This window comes from Protopterus annectens, chromosome 14.part0 (assembly GCF_019279795.1).
Source record: "Protopterus annectens isolate FY-2018-M chromosome 14.part0, PAN1.0, whole genome shotgun sequence".
Classification (NCBI taxonomy): Eukaryota; Metazoa; Chordata; order Ceratodontiformes; family Protopteridae; genus Protopterus; species Protopterus annectens.
In genome coordinates this window covers 920242136-920262615 of record NC_056748.1, presented here as the reverse complement: position 1 = coordinate 920262615, position 20480 = coordinate 920242136, and the positions used below count along the sequence as shown (strand labels likewise).

Genomic DNA, 20480 nt, shown 5'->3' with positions numbered 1-20480 from the left:
GTTCTATTAGATCTCTCCAAGGCTTTCAATACAGTCTCCCATACTCATCTCCTAAGCCATTTTGCTAACCTTAACCTCTCTCAAAATACCGAATCCTGGTTCCCAAGTTACGTATCTGACAGATCTCAAGCTGTAAAATGGAGAAAAGGCACCTCAAACTTCCTTCCCACCCCCACTGGGGTTCCCCAAGGATCCATTCTTGGCCCAGTGCTGTTTAATATCTTTATCAAGGATTTCCACTCTGCCATCCCAAATACCAAAATCATACAATATGCAGATGACTCCACTTAAATCTGCTGTGCCACCAACCTCCCCGAACTTCAAACACTCAAACTGCCTTCTCCACCACTGAGAATTGGATGCTACAAAACCACCTATCTCTAAATGCGAACAAATCCAAAATATTGCTTCTCTCCCTCGAAATCCTCACCTAATGATAAAAATTCTTTCCAAATTAGAAGCCATAACAATTCAACCATAGAAATTTTTCCCTTAGCCAAACTACTTGGGGTAACTACAGATGAACACCTAAAATTGACACCCATTTTCAACTCAACATTAAGAAAACACATCAAAAACTTGGTTTGCTATACAGAAACTTCCACTATCTCTCTCCTTCTACTAGACAAACTCTCGCCACTACCTATCTTCTTCCCTCACTAATGTATGGCGCTCCTCTACTAACTTATCTGCCTCCATCTCTTCCAAAATGGAAAGTTGTTATAATAAAATTTCAAAATTCGCCATCAAACCAAATACTCCACCCACCATTGCTCTGCCCTCCACTTACTACACTGGCCAGAACTTCCCAACTATCTAGACCATCTCCAACTTACTACTGCCCAGAGGCTATTATTTAACCCTACTAAATGTCCTGCACTATCCAACATCCTATAACCATACACCCCTCACAGGCCCCTTAGATCTGCTCACCTAAACCTAATCACAGTCTACAAACCAAACCACCCTGCTGGACAGATTCTCCTGTCTTTTTCCTTAGCCAAAAAGTGGAATTATCTCCCTCCTTCATTAAGAAGCACAGAAAACTTTGACAACTTCAGATAACTCCATTCCCACCTCTCCTCCAATTGGAAGTGCAACTGCACTTTCCCCACCTAGCCTTCTTTTCTCTACTCTAAATTGGATTTCTATACTATTTCTAAACACCTTAGCTCCCCCTGGATACTAGTTAATCTAACAATGTTATCTTGTATGCATAATGTAAGTAGTCTACTTTCCCTTTTCTCCCCTTCCTAACATTGTACTTATACTGCCATCACAAGACTCAAACACTATGTAACCACTGAAATACTCAAGTCATCACATGACTCAGATGCTATGTAACCAATGTACCACATAATGTTTCTGACTTACAATGTAATTGTATCTTAAATAGTTTATTTTAATTTGGTGTATCTTAATGTTTACTATGTAATGTGGAGCTTTTCTCCCCAGGCCTCCACTGAAAACGGGCTCCTGAGCCCAGTGGACCTCCCCGGTCATCAAACTGAAATAAATTAATAAATGTCTATAAGATCAAAGTAGCCTCTGTACTAAGAGAAAGTATTTGTTTTGCAAGTGCCGTAGAGTACTGGCAAGGTTGTTAAATCGCTTCACTGGTCTCACTTACTTGCCATAAAAGACCCCAGTCAAGGCTGACAATCTGTTTTAAGATTAGTGATGTTCTGAATGATTACAGGTCTGAAGTTGAGAAAGTTATGGGACAGTGATCACAGAAGGAGAGTGCATGTATGGTGATGTTTGAGATCACTTGCAGGATTATTAGTTATTACGAGATCTAAAAAGGTGTGCCTATTGGACTGAAGGCTTGGTCTAGTGGCTTCAGAGTTGATTTGGGTAAGACTAAAGATGGCCGGAGTTCTGGCACATCAATGGTTTTTGGTCTTAAGTCATTAAAGTTGAAATCACCAAGAATGATTAGGTTACAGTATTTGGGAGCTTTGGCATACATTTGTTGGATAAGGGTATTGCATTTTGGTAGTGAGGCTGATGGAGGCAAGTATGCACTGGCTATAACAAGGGATTTTTGCTTGGTTGTTAATTTTAAAAGGCTCCAGTAAGGATCTGATTCTGAGTTACTGTTAGCTTAGGCAATGATGGTGGGGTTAAAGTTGTCTTTGAAAATAATCAATTCTCCCAAGGTTTTTTTCCTACTCTAAATCTTGTAGGTATGAATAGTTTGGTATGAAGTGGTGAAGACTGGGAGTGCTAGGTTTCAGCTACATTTCTGTAACAGAAAAAAAAAAGAGGTAATCCAGAGGGCTCGATTGAAGTCTGGTCCCAGAAGGTGATAGGACTAACAAGAAAGAGTACAAAGGATTAGTGCTGATAAAAATTACTTTAGCTAGCAGATCTAAGAGATTCTCTCTCCTGCTCTCTCTCGGATGCCCTCCCTGTGGGAGGAATAATGATGCCGTGTTGAAGTTTCAAGCAGTTTATTCAGATAAGTGGGTAGATGGATGAGTATTCTTGGTCTAATACATTAGATTTGACAAGTCAATTATTTAAAAGCAATTACAGACAATGGCGGGAGGGTCCAGGGGAGCAGACCGGAGGAAAATTTGGGCGACGGAAAAACACACCATGAATTACCAATACAGAACTGTATTAAAGAAACCACTTTCACCAGAGCTTCAAGTCCAAGCACAGAGCTATCTAGCTCTCTCTTTTGCACTCCCTTCGCCACCTGGAAAATGGAGAGGAAGAAACTGAACAGACCTTAGTAACTCAGACTCAGGAAGAAGCTTGATAGTGAAGATCCCAGACTGGAGTACCATAAAATCATGCTCAGAGTCCAGCAGCATTCTCTCTCTCGCACTGCAGCTACCCTCAGCAACCATGTACAGATACTCTAACCACTTGGTCTGCATTTCACAAAATTTCTGTAATCTGCAATACAATAACTGTTATCCCTGGACAACACTCCACACTGCTATATTCTTTACATCATAGGCACAATTTGCCTATTCTCAAACAAGTTATGAGATTCTTAAGTTTATTAAAGATTTTACGTATTCTGCAGCTCACCACTTGATTGTCAGTTTACCATCTGGTGGATTTTTTATTCCATGTGCACAGAAAGCCTATATAAAAGGTTCTGAGGTCTCAACTTTTTTCATCCTACTTGTGAACATCCATGAGCTCTGTAAAATGGGCACTGTGGCTTGTTTCCACTGTAAGCTATTTCTCTGTATGCATTTACTGCTTAAAGGAGAATCACCTAGTGGAGCTTTAAGGGACTACTTCCCCTAGAAATAAAAAGGTCTGTTGTCATCAGGAGGAATAATGGGGATTGGTCACATTAATCAAATACAAGATCCTCTTAAAAGCAGGCACTGCAAACCTTTTTTTTTTCTGCCTTTCATATTGTATTTCAGGAGATACGAGCCTTGTAAAAGTGGGCACAGCCTCTTATATTGCATATGACAGACTATATAAAAACGTTCTGTAATTAAGCTTTCATTATAGGCCCCAAGGAATATGAGCCCCCAAGAGATGGGCACAATATTAAATGTGGTACAAAACAAACTAATAAAGTCTGGTGACAGGCTCATAAAAGCAGGTATTGTTAATGACCACAGTGGAAACCACGGTCTTAGATGGACCTGATGAAGCTCAGGCAAGTATTTTCTTAAATATAGTTCTATAGTGGTAGCTCATGGTGTGTTGTCACATTTGTCTGTTTGTTAAAAGTTAAAAATTACAAATAAACCTTTTAACAAAGAATGAGGTTCCACAGGCTGCTGAGGTGGTAAACCCTCATGGCTCTTTCTGGAATATTCAAATAAAGGACTAACCCCTAAACTTTGGGATTGTATCCTTATATTGTTTTCCATCTCCCAGATTTTCCTCCAATCAGATCCCCTGGGACCTTCCACCATTGCTGTAATTGCCTTTAAATAACTGACCTGTTGAATGTTATGCATTAGTACAAGCACTCGTCCATCTACCTATTTAACTGAATAAGCTACTTGAAATGCCAACATGGCATCTTTATTCCTCCCACAAGAGGGTATCAGAGAGAAAAAGACAGGAGACTCCTAGATCTTCTAGCTAAAGTGATTTTATCTGGACATGTTTCTGTAAAGGAAATAATGTCAAGATTATGTTGTATGGTAAAGGCATTAGTTTGATCGATTTGTTCCTGATGCTGTGGCCATCAACGAAGAAGCAGGTAACACGACAGTTTATGGGTTTCAGAGGAGACAGAATAATTCATCCCTGGACTATGCAGAAGTATGAAGGCAATATGACTGAATTTGAGTATTGTTTTTGGAAAGTACTTTTGGGTATCATTTCTTTTTTAAACAAAATTGTATGAGGTATTAGGACCCTGAAATGTTTGATGCACGAGAGTTGGGTGCTGGCATTGGTGTGATGTGAATGTTTAATGGGTTATGGTTAGGTAGTGTGTAGGTATTAATGTAGTCTGAAATATGGAGGCAGTCAGGTAATTGCTGTGGGTTTTGTGTGAGAGTTGAAGAAAAATAACATATCAGCAGGATAATGTAAATGTAGGTCAAGGTTATATGCATTCTTAGTGCAAAGTACCTGTAGTTGAGGCTTTAAGATGTACAGAATGCACAGTATGAGGGAGGAAAGCAGTATTCCTTTAAGTGGTGTTTACTGGGTGGACAAAAATAGGTGGGGATCTTCTAGTATAAAAAATGAGCGGCTGGAGAACTGGGGTGGGTGGGAGTGAGTGAAGATATTTGAGATGACTGGAGATGGATGGCACTAACTTCTGACTGGGTGTGGATAAGCAAAGTATGAAGGGAGAGTTGCTGAGAAGAGGAAAGGATGAGAAGCTAAGGTGGGCTTAAAAGATGGGAAGAACACAGGAGAGTATAAGTTTTGCGGTGGCTAAAAAGGGGGGGTGATCAAAATATTACACAGGATACGAGGCTAATAAGAATGGTATAACGTTAAAAATGCAGATAATATAAAATATTAAATTATAGAAAGTATGAAGTGTTTCAACAGTAGAGGAGTGACGTGGAAGAAAAAAATGAAGTGATTTCAGTAGGCGTGGTTTGTTACAGTTATGTAATTATGGCTGATTACAAAAGAATGCTGGGTGTTGAGGAGGCTAGTGGTGACTGGGAGTTTGAATGAATGGGTGGAGATAGCCAAGTTTAAATGTAGTGTAAGAGGGGGTGGGAGGGATTGGGGGCAAGGGTAGGGGAGCAAAATGTAGTAGGTCGACGGAGCATTCCCATGAATGTAACATTATTCCAAAAATCTGTGACACTGAAGGCAAACTTTTCTAGTGAAGTTAAGCAGCTAAAATAAAGTTAGGCAAATGTTTTGGAAAGTAAAAAGAGTGTAAGAGAGAAGTTGGGTATTTGGCTCATCAACTTTTATTAATCATAGGATAACATTTGTTTAAAGCAGTACTTCTGAAATGCATAGCACAATTGAGATAAAAGAAATGCTTTCAAAGATTGAAAGCAAAAATAAAATAGTCTCAATCACACAATCACCCAAGGAAATCAATATAATACCTCAGTGATCTGAACCATCACTGAATACAAAACACAATACTACATTTTGTAGCCTTGGAACAAGTCACCTGAAAGAAAAGACACAACTTCTTACTAGAAGAAACATTACATGACGATAAAGCTGAACTTTTCAGAAAACCTCCAGGAACTGTCATTATATCATTACTTACAAGTTTAATCTGGTTGAGTTTAAATTACTATGGGCAGAATGTAGTACTGAGGAAGCTACATCAAAGTAGGAAACAAAATATTAAAAAGTAAACAGACTGGTGAGCTCAGTACCAAGGAATGAATGAGCCTTAGGGCCATTACTAAAGGAAAGGGACAAGTCAAACATTCCCTCGAACGAGGACACTGGTGAGCTCATGTTCAGGGAATGACTGGATCACAAGACTCTTTCCCTTTGGGGATACTGCGGATTCTGGAATAGGAGGGACTGGGAAGACTGTCCTGTAGACCTTGGCTTAATTCCTCGGGAGGGAAGAATGGACCAGCTGAGTGAAGGCAGAAGAACTGTTGGGTTGGTAAAGAAGACAAGGGGGTAGAATATATAAAGGAAGTAGATAATACCCACATGGGGTTATGGTAATTAAGCTTCTTAAATGCCAGTAGGTCATACGCATGACACTGCAACAGATCATCTAAAAACAATGCATTAGTCAGTAGCATCTTTCAAAGCACAGACAATGACCAACTTAGAGGGCATCAGCCTTTTTAAGGAGCAGAATCTAAACACTCTCAGGTACAGCAGATATTACCCTTAAGAACCAGCTCCATGGGTGCCAGGTTCTGCAAATATTACACTTAAGGACCGGCTTCATGGGTGGGATGACCCAAGTGTCTTCATCCTTCTTGCCTAGATAATGACCACATTTCTAGGGAGAAGGCAGTGCAGCCACAAGCAAATCCACAGTGAAGTGCATCATCAGGAGTCTTTTTACAAAGACGGGATCCTCACTTGGGGAGTTACAGGGAACAAAAAACAATTCTTCTGTTTCAGAAACAAAATGACCTCTCTCCGAAACACTGAAGGGCAGCAGCCTCCTTATTCCCCTAGAGCCACAGTGGTACAATCTGTGCTCATTTCATATATGCGGAAGTTCAACAAATGCTGGGGTGTGATATCTTGTTAGGCCTGCATCAGTCCCGATACTGGCACCCACCTATGTTCTCTAAAGGTGTGCTCCTGTAGCCACAAGAGAGGACCCACCTGATGTACACTGAATCTTAAGCAGATCCTGTGGGCCCTAGAGTTGAGCATAAGAACCCATGGTAATCTCCTCCATCCTAGCCAATCAGTACTGTACAACTCGGGGGGGGGGGGGCAAAGGCACTAATTTGCCCCATACCTAGTCAAAGAGCCAGCACTGGGAGGCTCAAGGGTGTATTTCACTTGAGCATGTTGGGTGCTGGTATAACTTGTATGTTCTAATACAGCAGAGTTAGCCCAAGCACTCCACAATGCATCCCTAAGCTCTCTCATCAGTAGACTGTATGAGATGCACGTTTCACTAGTTGAGGTGAAAACTGTGACTTACTCAGTGTGCAACAACACCTAGTGGGCAGATGCCACCTTTATGAGAGCACAAAATGATTCCTCACATTCTAAATGCTTTGCGCCCTGCAATCTTGAAAGCCACCTGTAACATATACCAAAAAAAAGGAAAACTCTAAATGACTTTTTTTTGTTTGTTTAGACAGGGAAAGATGCCATGCACCTCACCATGGGGGGAGTAAGTCCCCCCAAACTTGCATATAACTCCAGGGTTCCACAGTGCTAAAGACAAAAGGAAAGCCCAGAAAACTGTGGGTGACATTCACAGGCACTTATTTTGCTCTAAATTAAGCAAGCGATTTCCAAGATGCCATGATAAAAGGACTCATGGCTAAGCCTGAAAGGAGGTTGTAATCAGTATCCAGCCTCTGCTCCCCAAATCTTTTAAAAAAAATAAAGCATAAAAGAATGATGCTTTTATGCAACTTTATTTTATGTCTTTAGTATGAAACTGCTTAATGAAGTATACAATGCTACTGGTCCACTGAAATTTGTCTGTATATTGAATTATGTTAATCTTCCTTTGCTCAAAACAATGACCTGCATCCATACCTATCTGTCTGCAATGACTACTACTATGCAGACTTTTCTATATTCTATTGAATGACTTTTTCTATAGATTGTATAAACTTTAAAAGGTATACACTTGCAAAATGCTATTTGCTTTTCCTATACTATGTACAACATTTAATATGCATCATTGGAGCTTCTCTACCGGGCCTTCCCCTGAAAGGGGAAGTCTGTGCCCAATCACAATTTCCTGGTCAAGCAATGCAAAAAAAATAAATAAAACTGCTCCACAATTCACCTGGAATCAAGTCTGAACACCTTCTAAAAACTTTCACTCTCTATAGAGTTTGAGATATTCCCCAAGCCTTGGGGACTGTTCCAGTACGAGTCCTGGCTCATAACCTGGTGAATTAATTAACACATGAAATGTTTCAACATTTAGGAAGGTTTCCACAGGAAATGTCAGAATCAAGATCTGAACGGTTTAAGTTGCAGAAAGGAACTGAGGGGTGCAGATCTTGACATGCTCTCTTTCACTGAAACAGCATTAAACTATGCAACAAAGGAGGTGCTCTCCCCAAGGAGGGCAATGTGGGAAACATTCAGAAATATCTTGATCTACTGATATCAGAAGAGGAAATCCCAATGTTAAACCAATGAAGAAGGTTTCTGACATTTGATCTAAGACTCTGCATTCAGAAAATGTGCAAAAAAAAAAAAAGTAAAGTAGCAAGATATACATCAGTTTATGAAAAAAAATATAATGTGCCGTCCTTTGGAAATTCTGATTACCACTCTCAGTATACCCTGTTAGTCTAGGGATTTGTTCTCATCACAAGTTATCATAAAAATGCCATTGTTTCAAGCCATTTGGTGGGAACTTCAGCCTGACTTGCAATTTAAAATGTCACTCTGTCTGCAATGGCCCATTGATTGCTTTACTTTAAATGCCTCTTTGCTCACATTTTCAGCTTTCAAAATGCTTTTTCATAAGCCATCCACTCTGATGTTAAGGGCCTCTCCTAACGAGCTCAAACTGGAAAAACTATAAGAACTGCTATTGTGATGGCATCCCTAGTCACTATCAGAAGTGTGAAAAACTGCTCATTCTAAAGCCTCCTAAGGCCCTCATGTACAAATCCCTACTACATAAGTACTTTCAGTTGAATAAAACCTGTAGACATGGTGTTTCGTAGAGACTACAACTGCATTTTCTTCTGTGGCCTTCCTGGCTCTAAGCACATTTAATTACTGCTTTTTTCCCTGAAGGAATGTTCCCTTGAAAAGGCCCCTTTTATTTATCTTCTACATGAGGTGTTTATATTACCATACAAAAACATGATGCCCAACAGCTGTCCAACTTTCACTTTCTCAAGTTCCTCTACTTTTTTTTCCCCCTGGAATTAAGTGTCCTGCAAATGATGAAAAGTTTGAACTGTTTTTCCTTGTGTACTCTCCCTATGCTTTTCCTGACACATCCATCCTATTTCAGATCTCCATTTTATTCTCTGTATACTGAAACAACTGAAATTACTTGTCCTTAATTCCATTCTGAGCAGCTGCTGTACTGGCTTGAGCTAGTACTTTGGATGGCATAAAATATTCAGTTTTATCAGTGTTTTCTACTCAAGTAATAAATGATAAACTTGTGTATGTAATTCAGGCTTTAGCCACGGCTGGTGTGGTATGTTCATGAGGGCAAACCTCAAATGCCCAAACAATGCTAGACATGGGTATATTTGCGTTATCCACTCTCCTTTGGGATTTTTTTGTTATTCTACAATTAAAAAAATCTGGTGGGCTACTGACATTCTAAGCAGCAGTAAACTAATAAAAGCACTGTCGCATCATCCAAGAAAATTTGCTAAATAACTAGTTTAATAAAAGCTATACATTAAAAGTTAAGCACTTTCGTTCTTAACATTATCAGCCTTCTTCAGTACAACTACAAAACCATCCTAACTTAAATGATCAGAAACAGTCATGTGATATAAGACATGGTACTTTGTAACAATAGAAAACAAGCCTATTTCAATAAAACGTTTTTACTGAATATGTAATCTCAAACTAAATACTTGCCTACAAAGAATATCTACATTATCTGTAAAGTACATGTCCAGATGCATACAACTGAAACTCCCACAGAGATACCTTACTAAAAGGATACAAGGCCTAAACATGTCCTACATGGAATGACTCAAAGTTTTGCCACTATACTTGGTATCCTACAGACTTGTTAAGAGGTGACTTGTATCTGACAAAATTGATGGATTTTTTAATCAGCAAGTCAAATCGCATAAGAAATACTCTATCGAGGGATTTAAACCTCTTTTGAAGCACCAACAGAACAATTTAGAAGGACAAGATGATCTTGCAGAGGACACCACTGTTCTGGAACAGACTTCCCCAACTATACAAAACACAACCTGGATCTAAGGATGGAGAAGAATAAAATTTACCACAGGACTGCCCTCTGTACTACTAAGGGACACAGGCAGCTCGTAAATGTTTTATCCACTGCATGGGTCCCCTAAAATTATTCGGGAACAACAAAAAGTTCGCTCAGGAGAACCAAATAAGGGTACAGACCAAGTACCAAGAGAAGATGGAATACAAGGCAGTTTATTGTGCAAAAACCCAAACGCTTGTATATATGATACGTTTTCGAAAATCTTCATCAAAGGCAAAACAGCAATGCAACATTATCATCCACTTAAATAAATCTATCAGACCAAGTATGGACCAATGATTTCATTGAAACAATTACATATTTGTTTAAAAACGAAAACACTGGTCTTTCTCTCAGTATAAATAGAACACATTCCAAAACCATATTAGTAAAATAAAAATAGATAAATGATGTAATCTATGTTGTGTATAACATTAATAAAACAATAATGATTTTAATTCATTGTTTAAAAAATTATATATATATATATATATATATATATATATATATATATATCTACTAAAATATTTAATTATGTTAAAATTGATTTTTTTTAATTAATTATATAAACTAATATTGACCTCTAGTGGCAGATTATAATTTTGCACTCCTCAACTTTAGTACTGGCATTATAGAAATTGTGTCATTGAGACCAAGAATCCTAGTGGCTTCTAGTATGATCTGCCAATATAGCTCTCTATATTCTAGTCTGGTCTCCCACATACCTCCCCTGATTTCTTTGGGTACCACTTCAATAACAAAAAAATGAAAGGAAGCTGATGGACATATAAGGGTATGTCTAAAAAGTGCATTGTTCATATTCTCCTTTTTTATTTCATAATAATGTTCATACATCCTGGTTTTTAGTTTCCTCTCAGTTTTTCCAACATAGAAGGACCCACAGGGGGAACACACAGCTAAATAAACCACACCGTGGGTGTTACAATTAGAAAATGTGTGGCTCCTAATATGTTTATTTCTACTGGGTATAAAAATACTGGAACAATTTTCAACATGTGGACATTGGGAACATGAACCACATTTGTAAGTCCCCTTTTTTCTAGATGAATAATCTAATCTGGAGCCACTACCAAATTCAAATAATCTCTTAAAATTGGTGTCCCTCCTGTATATAAACTTCAAAGGTGGGCTTTGTATTTGTTTTAGTTCAGTAATCTGAAGAAAACGTTCCCATTCTCTCATAATTACTTCCCTGACGTTACGTGAGTCACCCGTATAAATCCATTATGTATGCCCCTTCGTAACTAGGGTTAGAAACTAAGTCATTTTCAACTCTAAACTGAAGCATAGCAAAGTGAAAACAACAAACTGCCTGACGTCACGGCCTCTCCTGCAGGTTTAACACATACATGTTTATATGGTTACTCAAGTTTGCCTCTACCAAGCATTCAGGCCTGATGGAAACTGCAGTGATGTTTCCATATTTGTCAAGGACCACAACACCTCCATAAAGATTCCCAGACACCCACAAACTAAACTCACTAAACTCCAATTTACTCTAAATCAAGGCAAAATATCAAATTACAGCTTAATATTGGATACCCTCCATGTCCCCTAATTATCTAGCAAGATTCTTAAATAAAGTTGAAGAACTACCCATTATCAAGAATGCCTTTATAGTAAGACAGTTAAAACTACCCCTCAATAAAATGAAGCACCTACACCTCTAAAATCAAGTATGCCCACATATTAGACTTAAAATTCCCTTGAACAAATACTTAAGCCAACTAGGGGACATAATATGGAAAAAAACAAAAAATGCAGGGATCACGAAATGAACCACTGAAGTAAAACAAATGTACAGGCTAAAAAAACAATGTGGTATTCCACTTCTGTATCAAGTTATCGAAATTTTACTACATCAAATCAATAAAGGTTGAACTTTATTGATCGAAGTAGTAAAATATTGAATAACGAAAAAAATAAATAAATCAATAAAAAAAATCTAACTAGTGTAGGCATTGGGGCAAACCCCCCCTACTTAAATATACCAACTCTGAGACCGCACTACATTGAGGGAAACGGAAATCTCCCCTTACGGAGATTTCCGTTTACCTGCACGATGTTCTGACCTTTCGACACTGTCGTGCCAACAATATCGTATTTGATATTGTCAGCTTACAACAATGTGAAGTAGACCCGGTATTCCTGTAGGCAGAAAAACCAAAGTGCACTAAAAGTAAAAAAACAAGTGTAATGGTTAGCACTTTCACTGTTAACAGCTACAGACATCTCCATCAAAGAAAGCCATCCATTTATATTCAAAATAACCAATCAACATCAAGAAACAATCAAATTAAAACCTAAAACTCATTCTTACGGTGCCAACACTTAAAACAGCCATCTATATATACATAGTGCAAAACACATTTCAGCCATAATTTAAATGTATAAATACATATATATAAAATGCATATAAAAACACATACAAAAAACTTGAACACTTTAATGTTTCAAGGGTTTCTGTTTTAAAAAAGGTTTTACTGAAACAATAGCATTAATACCAGGGGGGTGATCTGCCCTAAAGAACAGAATCCATTTCTGTTCACAGGCCTCTGTCTTATTCTTAATGTCACCTCCCCTTACACACACAGCTACAATCTCTAGTACAAAAAACTAGAAATGATTTTTATCACTATTAGACCACACATACTTAGCTAGAGTATTTGTTTCTTTGTTGTTCCTGATCTTTCTTAAATGCTCAAGCACCCATTCTCTAAAGGAACGGTTAGTCTTCCCAATATAGTATGCACCACAGCATGTACAGAAGGCATATTACACTATGTTCTTAGTAGTGCAATCAGCACAAAACAAAAAGTCTACAACACACCTCTGTGTAGGATGTACAAAACTACTTCAGACATGCACATATTTACACACACTGCATTTCCACAAGGAAACGTCTCTTTCCTTTTGGAAGCTAACATATGTGAGGTTTCATCTTTCCTGTAGCAAAGCTGCCTTTAAATAGAGAAATTATATTTGAAAGCAAAACTCGGTCTTTCAGTAACAATCTCCCTTAACTCATCGTTCACATGCAAAATATTCCAATTGCTTTTCACAATATCACACAATAAACGGACGTCATTGGATAAGTTAAGGGGAACCTAACCTTTCTACCAATAGTGCACAACTGTGCAGAACACACTATTGGGGTTGTTTAAGAAAAATGGTCTACCTCTGAGTGCTGATTTTATACATTCATCAATTTCTTTCTGCTTATAACCTCTATCAATGAAATCTTGTTTGAGTTGGTCAAAGGCTTCTCTCAACTGTACATCACTATGTAACCTCCTCATCCCAATAAACTGGCCGGTAAGAACATTCCTAGCAATATGCTGTAGGTGCATACTATTTCTATGCAATCATGTATTTTTCCTAATTTCCTTCCTATAGAACCCAGTCTTAAAGATACCTATTCCTGACCTTTGCACCTTCACATCAAGGAAGTTAATCTGTTCAGTGGAATATGTATGTGTAAATCTGAGAAAAGAAGTGGTACTTTCCAGGAACTCAATGAATGATAGTAGTTGCGTCTCACTGCCCCCTCCCACAACACAAAATGTCATCGACAAATCTCTTGTACCATATTATATTATGGCTATGCACATTATTCATAACTACATTATTTTCCCAGTCAGCCAAAGCAAGGCTGGTGTAGCTATTGGCACAAGCTGTGCCCATCGCTACGCTAACCTTCTGTAGGTAGTAAGCTCTCTCAAAAATGAGCACATTATTTTCCAATATGATCTCAACTAAACTACAAATAAGATTTACCTTCTCATTAGAGTAAAGACTATCTTTGGTTAAGAGTTTACTCAGGTTCTCAACCCCCCACACATTGAGAATGATGGTAAACGATGAGTTGATGTCTAAGGTTACCAAAAAAACTTTTTTATGTGCTTCAGTACTAGTCGTACCTTTGTAAAGATCTTCCAAGAAATTTTTAGTGTCTCTTAAAACTGTTTGCTGTTTATCTAAGGTTCAGTCACCCATTCTTGACCTTGTCCCAACCAAAATGGCCACTTCAAGTATCAACCTCTAGTTCCTCCATGCCTGGTTAAGTCGGACCATTAACTTGCAGCATTTTCTTTCAAAATCTCTAAATCCCCTGCACACAACAGTTCTGAACTTAAAGATTTCAAAATGGGCAAACCTCTTCAAACTCTACAATGAGTTATTCAAATTCACTTGTAGTACTAAGTCATTTACTTGTACTTGTTTACTGGGACAGTCAGACTGGTCAATGAAAGATCCCTTTTCAGTGGAGGCCTATCGAGCAAAACCTCACAAATCAAACAGCCAGTAAAAATGTGAGCTAAAATAGCATATAAATTAAATTAAAAAACATAACACTTAAGCAAACACTACAGTAATTTGTTGAAAAACAAATTAAATAACATTTTAAAAAACTAAGAATGGTTACAATAGTGAAGAAATGCAAAACAGCAAAGTAGCTAATGCTAAGAGATGTCATACTGTGAGGGTAGAAAGACGTAAATGAACACAATTAGAACTGGAGAGCAGAGAAAGTAATGAAAGGAGTATTATTACTACGAGACAATTGAGAAGTGAAACAGACAAGGAATTAGTATGTTGGAGAAAGAGTGAGAAATGTATGAAAGAAGTGAGAGCAGTAGAGAAATTTACAAAGCAAGTAAAATTGACTGTGGAGTACACAGGACCAGGGAAATATCAAGTAGTCTGACATTTTTACAGCTGAGGTCTGATTCCCACATAGATAAGTGCTCAGACTCTGTCATCCCTACAGAGCCAAATATAACGGGAAGTTTAAGAACAAACCACTCTTAAATAAGCTCTATAACTAGAGAAATGCATCTTAAATTATAAAGTAGATCTAAATTTCATCATAGCAAAAGTTGCATCAAGACTATCAGTAAAGAAATAAAAACTACTATCAGGCTTAGTAAGGCAAATTGTGAACTTAAACTATCTTCTGAAGCCAGGGCAATTATAAGCCCTTCTTTAGTTACATTAGAAAATTAAGAAATAACATCCAGCAGTTCTGAATTTGGTAGACATGGCAAATTTAATGCAAACTATTTCTGTAACAACTATCTAAAAATCCCCAAATCCTTTATACCTCATAATATCACAAAGTAACATGTTCTGAAGATGCTCTCAGCCCAAAAACTACTTCCATGGGCTCTGACAATTTACTTGGATGCCTAATAAACAAAATGTGCCCTTTGGAACTTCTTAAAATGCTTAACCTGAACTTAGCTACAGGATTTGTCCCTAAAGTACGGTGAACTGCAGTGCTGATGCCCATACACCAGGACAGCCCTAACACAGCCCCATGAAACTACAGACTCATTAGCATACCTAGTCTTATTTGCAAAGCCATGGAATGCATACTGACCTCAGACTATGACATCAGAATCATTATCAGGCTAGACTACATAAGTTTGGCTTTGTCAAAGGAGATACTACTTACTCAGTTCAGTTAACTTCTTTAAGAAGGTCACATGGGCTGCTGACAGCTATCATTCTGTTCACAGAACTTATATGGATCTGATTAAAGTACTCGGCACTACACCCCATGCTGGCATATTAAATAAATTAAGTGACTTAAAAGTAGATCCATACTTGGGGAAGTGGACAGCCCACTGGCTGAAGGATAGACCCCACAGAGTAATAGTGGAAGACACTCCCTTAGAAAGTTTGAAGGTAACTAGTGCTGTGCCCCAGAACTCAGTAGTGGGACCACTACTTTTCAGCATCTACTTCTCCAATCTCCAGAACAGTAATCAGGACCGTTTGTTAAAGCAGATGACTGCAAACTGGGAAGTTTTGTCAGATCTCCCTCTGATACCAATTCATATACAAGTGATGTACAGAAAAAAAATGCTAAAATTAAATGCAAAGAATGTAGTACTTGGTAAAGAATGCTGTCCCTCAACATAAAGTGTAGCCAATACTCCTACTCCAAAATAATCAAGTTGTCAGGAACTTTGAACCTGGGCTGATAATACTCTTTCCCTCTGACCATAATGTAGCATTAATACTCAGAATAATATTATTTACTGTTTGCTTTTGTTTACATGGAAAGTCTGACCGGGTAATCCAAGAACCCTTTTCAGAAGAGACCTGGAAAGAAAAGATCCATGAAAGAGAAAAAACATGACAGTGAGCATGCATAAAACATTCCCAATTGTACAAAATGAATAAATTAAAAGTATACATAAAGTAATGGAAGTCATTCATAATAGTACAAAAAGAAGGAAGAAAATGTTGAATAAATTTAAGTGTCGAGATTATAGCTAAGCTAGCAGAGAGTATGGTATGATGAAATGAAGGGAAGTACCGTATGATGAAATGAAGGGAAGTACCCAAACATACTTTACCTTCCAACCTGCTCCACTCAACTTATTCATGCCCTACTTAAGAAACTAAGACCCACCACCATGGCTGCAGACCTCCTCTCAACAGACCATCTGCAAAAAGCTACTGACACCATAGCATACCCCATCTCAATCTTGATCAACAGAGCTATATCTGAAGCTACTGTACCCACTATATGGAAAATCTCCCATGTCATACCTCTCTATAAAGGTGGCAGTTCCACTGAACTGTCAAACTTCAGACCCATAGCTATTACTGTCACCTCTAGCTAAAATTGTGGAGAAGTGTGTACACATACAGCTCATGCACTACCTCACACAGAACAAGCTGTTGTCCAACTTTCAGCATGGCTTTAAGCCACACCACAGTACTACTTCTGCCCTCCTCTCTTTCATGAACATCATTAACTACAACCACAATAATAACAAACTATCCTCAGCATTCTTTCTAGATCTATCCAAGGTTTTTGAAATGGTTGACCACAAAATGCTTATAAATACCTTGAAGGCCTTCTCCTTAAACAACCATGCACTCCAGTGGTTTCAATCCTACCTGCAAGGCAGACAACAGGCAGTCCTATGGCAGGACAAGCTATCATCTCGCCTACCCATCACATTAGGAGTCCCCCAGGGCTCGATACTAGGACCTCTTCTTTTCTCCATCTTTATCAACGACCTTTATTCAGTCATCCCAGATGCTACCTGCATTCAATATGCGGATGACTCCACCTTGATTTGTTCTGACACCTCACCAGCTACTTTATTCACATTAACCCAAAATATCTTCAATACAGTGGAAAAATGGCTCTCCAATCCACATCTAATATTAAACCCCAACAAAACTATTGCTCCTCTTCTCCCCCACATGCAGGACCCCCCTGCCATCCTTCAACATAACTGCTAACAATGGCACTATCATCTCCCCAGAAGTCCAAACTAAACTACTGGGTGTCATAGCTAATAACAATCTGAAGTTTGATGCTCATATCAAACTATCAAAACCATTAATAAAAACTTGGCTCTCTTTACAGAATCAAACCTTTCCTTACCCCACTTGCTAGAAATGCAACTGCCCGTTCCCATCTGCTATCAACTCCTCTATGCCTCACCTCTATTTTCCAGCTTAAACAAAACAGATCCTAAAACTATCATCCTGCTATAACCACATTGCCAGATTTGCGACTGGCACAGCCTACTGGACACACCACGGTCACAACCCAAATCGCCTAGGATGACTTGAACTGCCAAGCCTAATGCAGTTCAACCAGCTAATAGTGGCATATATAAAGTCCTTTACCAACCAGAAAATACACCTGAACTAAAAAATATTATCAGCTCCTACACCAGCACCCGGCCACTGCGATCATCTACTAGACTCCTAGTTCAAACATACAAATCCAACTACTCAGTTGGGGACTCTCTGTTTGCAAACTCTGTTGGAAAAATATGGAACAGACTTCCCAGCCGACTTGACCCTAGAACCCTCACTAACACAACTGAAAAACAAACTCAAGAAATACTTCAAAACTCATTGGTTATGTCCTTGCACTAACCCCAACTAGTGACCTCTATTTCTTAGGTGCCTTACCTTCAACTACTTCTTTTTTCTACCACTCCATTTCAGGAAGGGTCAATTGTAGAACTGCTGCTCAGTGTGTCTTAAACCTGAATGTAATGTTATGTATGTTTAACTTTGAAAATAATGTTATGTTTTGTCAAGTGTTTTATAATAAGTTAGTACTATTTATGACTGTAATCTGCTTGAAACTATCATTTACTAAATGTTCAATGTGAATTATTATCTTGGAGCTTTTCTCCCCGGGCCTCCGCTGAAAATGGACAAGTATCCAGTTGGACTATCCCAATCAACAAATGTAAAATAAATAAAGAAGTATAGTTAAGCATGTTAGCCAGGGAAACATCCACACAAAACAGCCTTCTGTTTAATACAACTAATATTTAAAAACACATAATTCATATCAAAAGATGCAGCATACCTCTAGCAGTCCTAATTACACCAATTACCGAGTACCCCCTTTTGGATGTACCCTTTTAGGCACATTACATACATACAAATATTTCTAGCATGGGCATCAATGCCCTTCTAGCTTGCAAATATACCAAAACACTTGCTCTCATAATAAGCGTCCAGGCTCTTATTAAAAAAAATCTAAACTAGTACTTGCTTTAATGTCATTTGGTAGTCTGTTCCATGCATCAGGTACTCTGTCAGAGAACCAATTAATACACTTCTCACTGCTATAGAATCTTCTACACAGGTTATCTGATGATTTTCTAGTATTTTTTGATAACCCCAAACATTCCCAGAAGTAGTTGTCTCTAAATGCCTCATATCTCAAAAAGATCTCTTCTTAGATATCTGTAAGAGACACTGTACAAATTCAGATATTTTTAGTCTTTCATAATAAATTAAATTTTCACATCCATGGATGCCCTTGGTACATTTCCACTGTACTCTTTCTAGTTTACTCATGCTTGTTTTATTACAGGGTTTCCATATTGTTATTCCACACTCAAGTTTGGATCTAATGTAACTAACAATGACTTCATTATTTTTGATTTCTTAGACTTTATAAATCTTTTTATACAACCTATAGTTCTATAACTATAATTAATCAATTGGTTGACTGAGTTAGAAAAACTCATAGCTGAATCTACCCAGGTCCTTAAATGAGTCTATATTTTCAATCATGGTGTGCTGTATTAAATATTCACTTTTCAATTTATGTCTCCCAAATCTCATATGTTTAGTTTTTTAATGTATTTATCAGCATATTATTCTCCTGTACCCAAATGGTCAATTTAGTCAAGTTATTTTGCAGACATGCCTTATCTGTAACACATGTAATCAGTTTACCCAATTTCAGGTAGTGTGCATATAGACTGCAGAACACCTCAGATGAAAGAGTCAGATCTGAAAGATACAATCTAAACTACTAAGGGCCTAGGACAGAGCCCTGTGGGGAAACCCTGATTGTATCCAAGGATTTTCACCACCTGTCCAGTTGCTGTACGATACTTACCATGTCCTATTTCTAAGCAATGCAGCTATCCATCTGATCAGGAGTACATCAATACCTAGTTGTACTAATTTATTGATCAGTGTGTTGTGTATGGCCCTGTCAAATGCTGAAGTAAAATCTATATAAATTACATCACAGCACAATTTTTCATTCATAGCTATTATATTGTTATAGAACATCATGTTACAGGTGGTAATAGATCTGTTTTCAACATATGCTTGCTGATACATGGTTTCATGTCCCAACCTATCCAGTTCTGACAAAATCTCATGGAAGTACAATCTAAACCAAAAAATTAACAAAAGAAGTGTTCCAGCCACAATCTAACACCTCTATCTATTTAAGGAAATGATGTGGATGTATTTATTTTATCTGAAGGAGTATCTGTTGAGACGAAAGTGCTCATTTTGATTCACTATTTTAATGAATTACTGGAGCTGTTGGATCATGGCTGGAACACTTTTGTTTTATTTTAAGTTCTGTCAATAACTTTTCCAGTATTACCTTCTCCATTATTTTTCCACAACATGAAAGTAGACTTAAGGGTCTAAATGACTCTGGGTTTGTCCTACTCCTCTTTCCCTTAAAGACAGGTTTAATAAGCGCATGTCTCCAACCTTGAGGAATCTACCCATATTTATATGACCTAGTGAATAATGGCACTGTAAGCGCTTGCTGATGGAAAGGCCCCACAGATTCCTTACTAAGAAAATTATTGCCCAAAACACTCCCTGAGCTACCAAGGCAGGCTTGAAACTCCATCCCTTTACTTGGCTTCTTCCAGGATCTTTGCAGGGTGATCTAAGCCTTGTGTTCTTCACCACTATGGATCCCATTCTTCTTGATCACCTTCACCAATCAAAAAGATCAACTACTACCAGAACTAGGTACTTAAATCTCTAGCAGCACATAAATAAAATGCAATGGAGAAACAGATTTGTTACCCAATGCCTACCCTATGTCTGGAACAAACTTCCCCTGCAAGTTAAATGAAGGGACATCCTAGCATCT

General features: G+C 38.1%; 1 protein-coding gene across 1 annotated transcript in view; it reads right to left on the bottom strand.

Moving 5' to 3' along the window:
* Positions 1 to 20480, bottom strand: part of LOC122789341 (cytochrome c oxidase assembly protein COX15 homolog) — a 547801-nt gene that overhangs the window by 199359 nt on the left and 327962 nt on the right. The gene's annotated exons all lie outside the window — the stretch shown is intronic.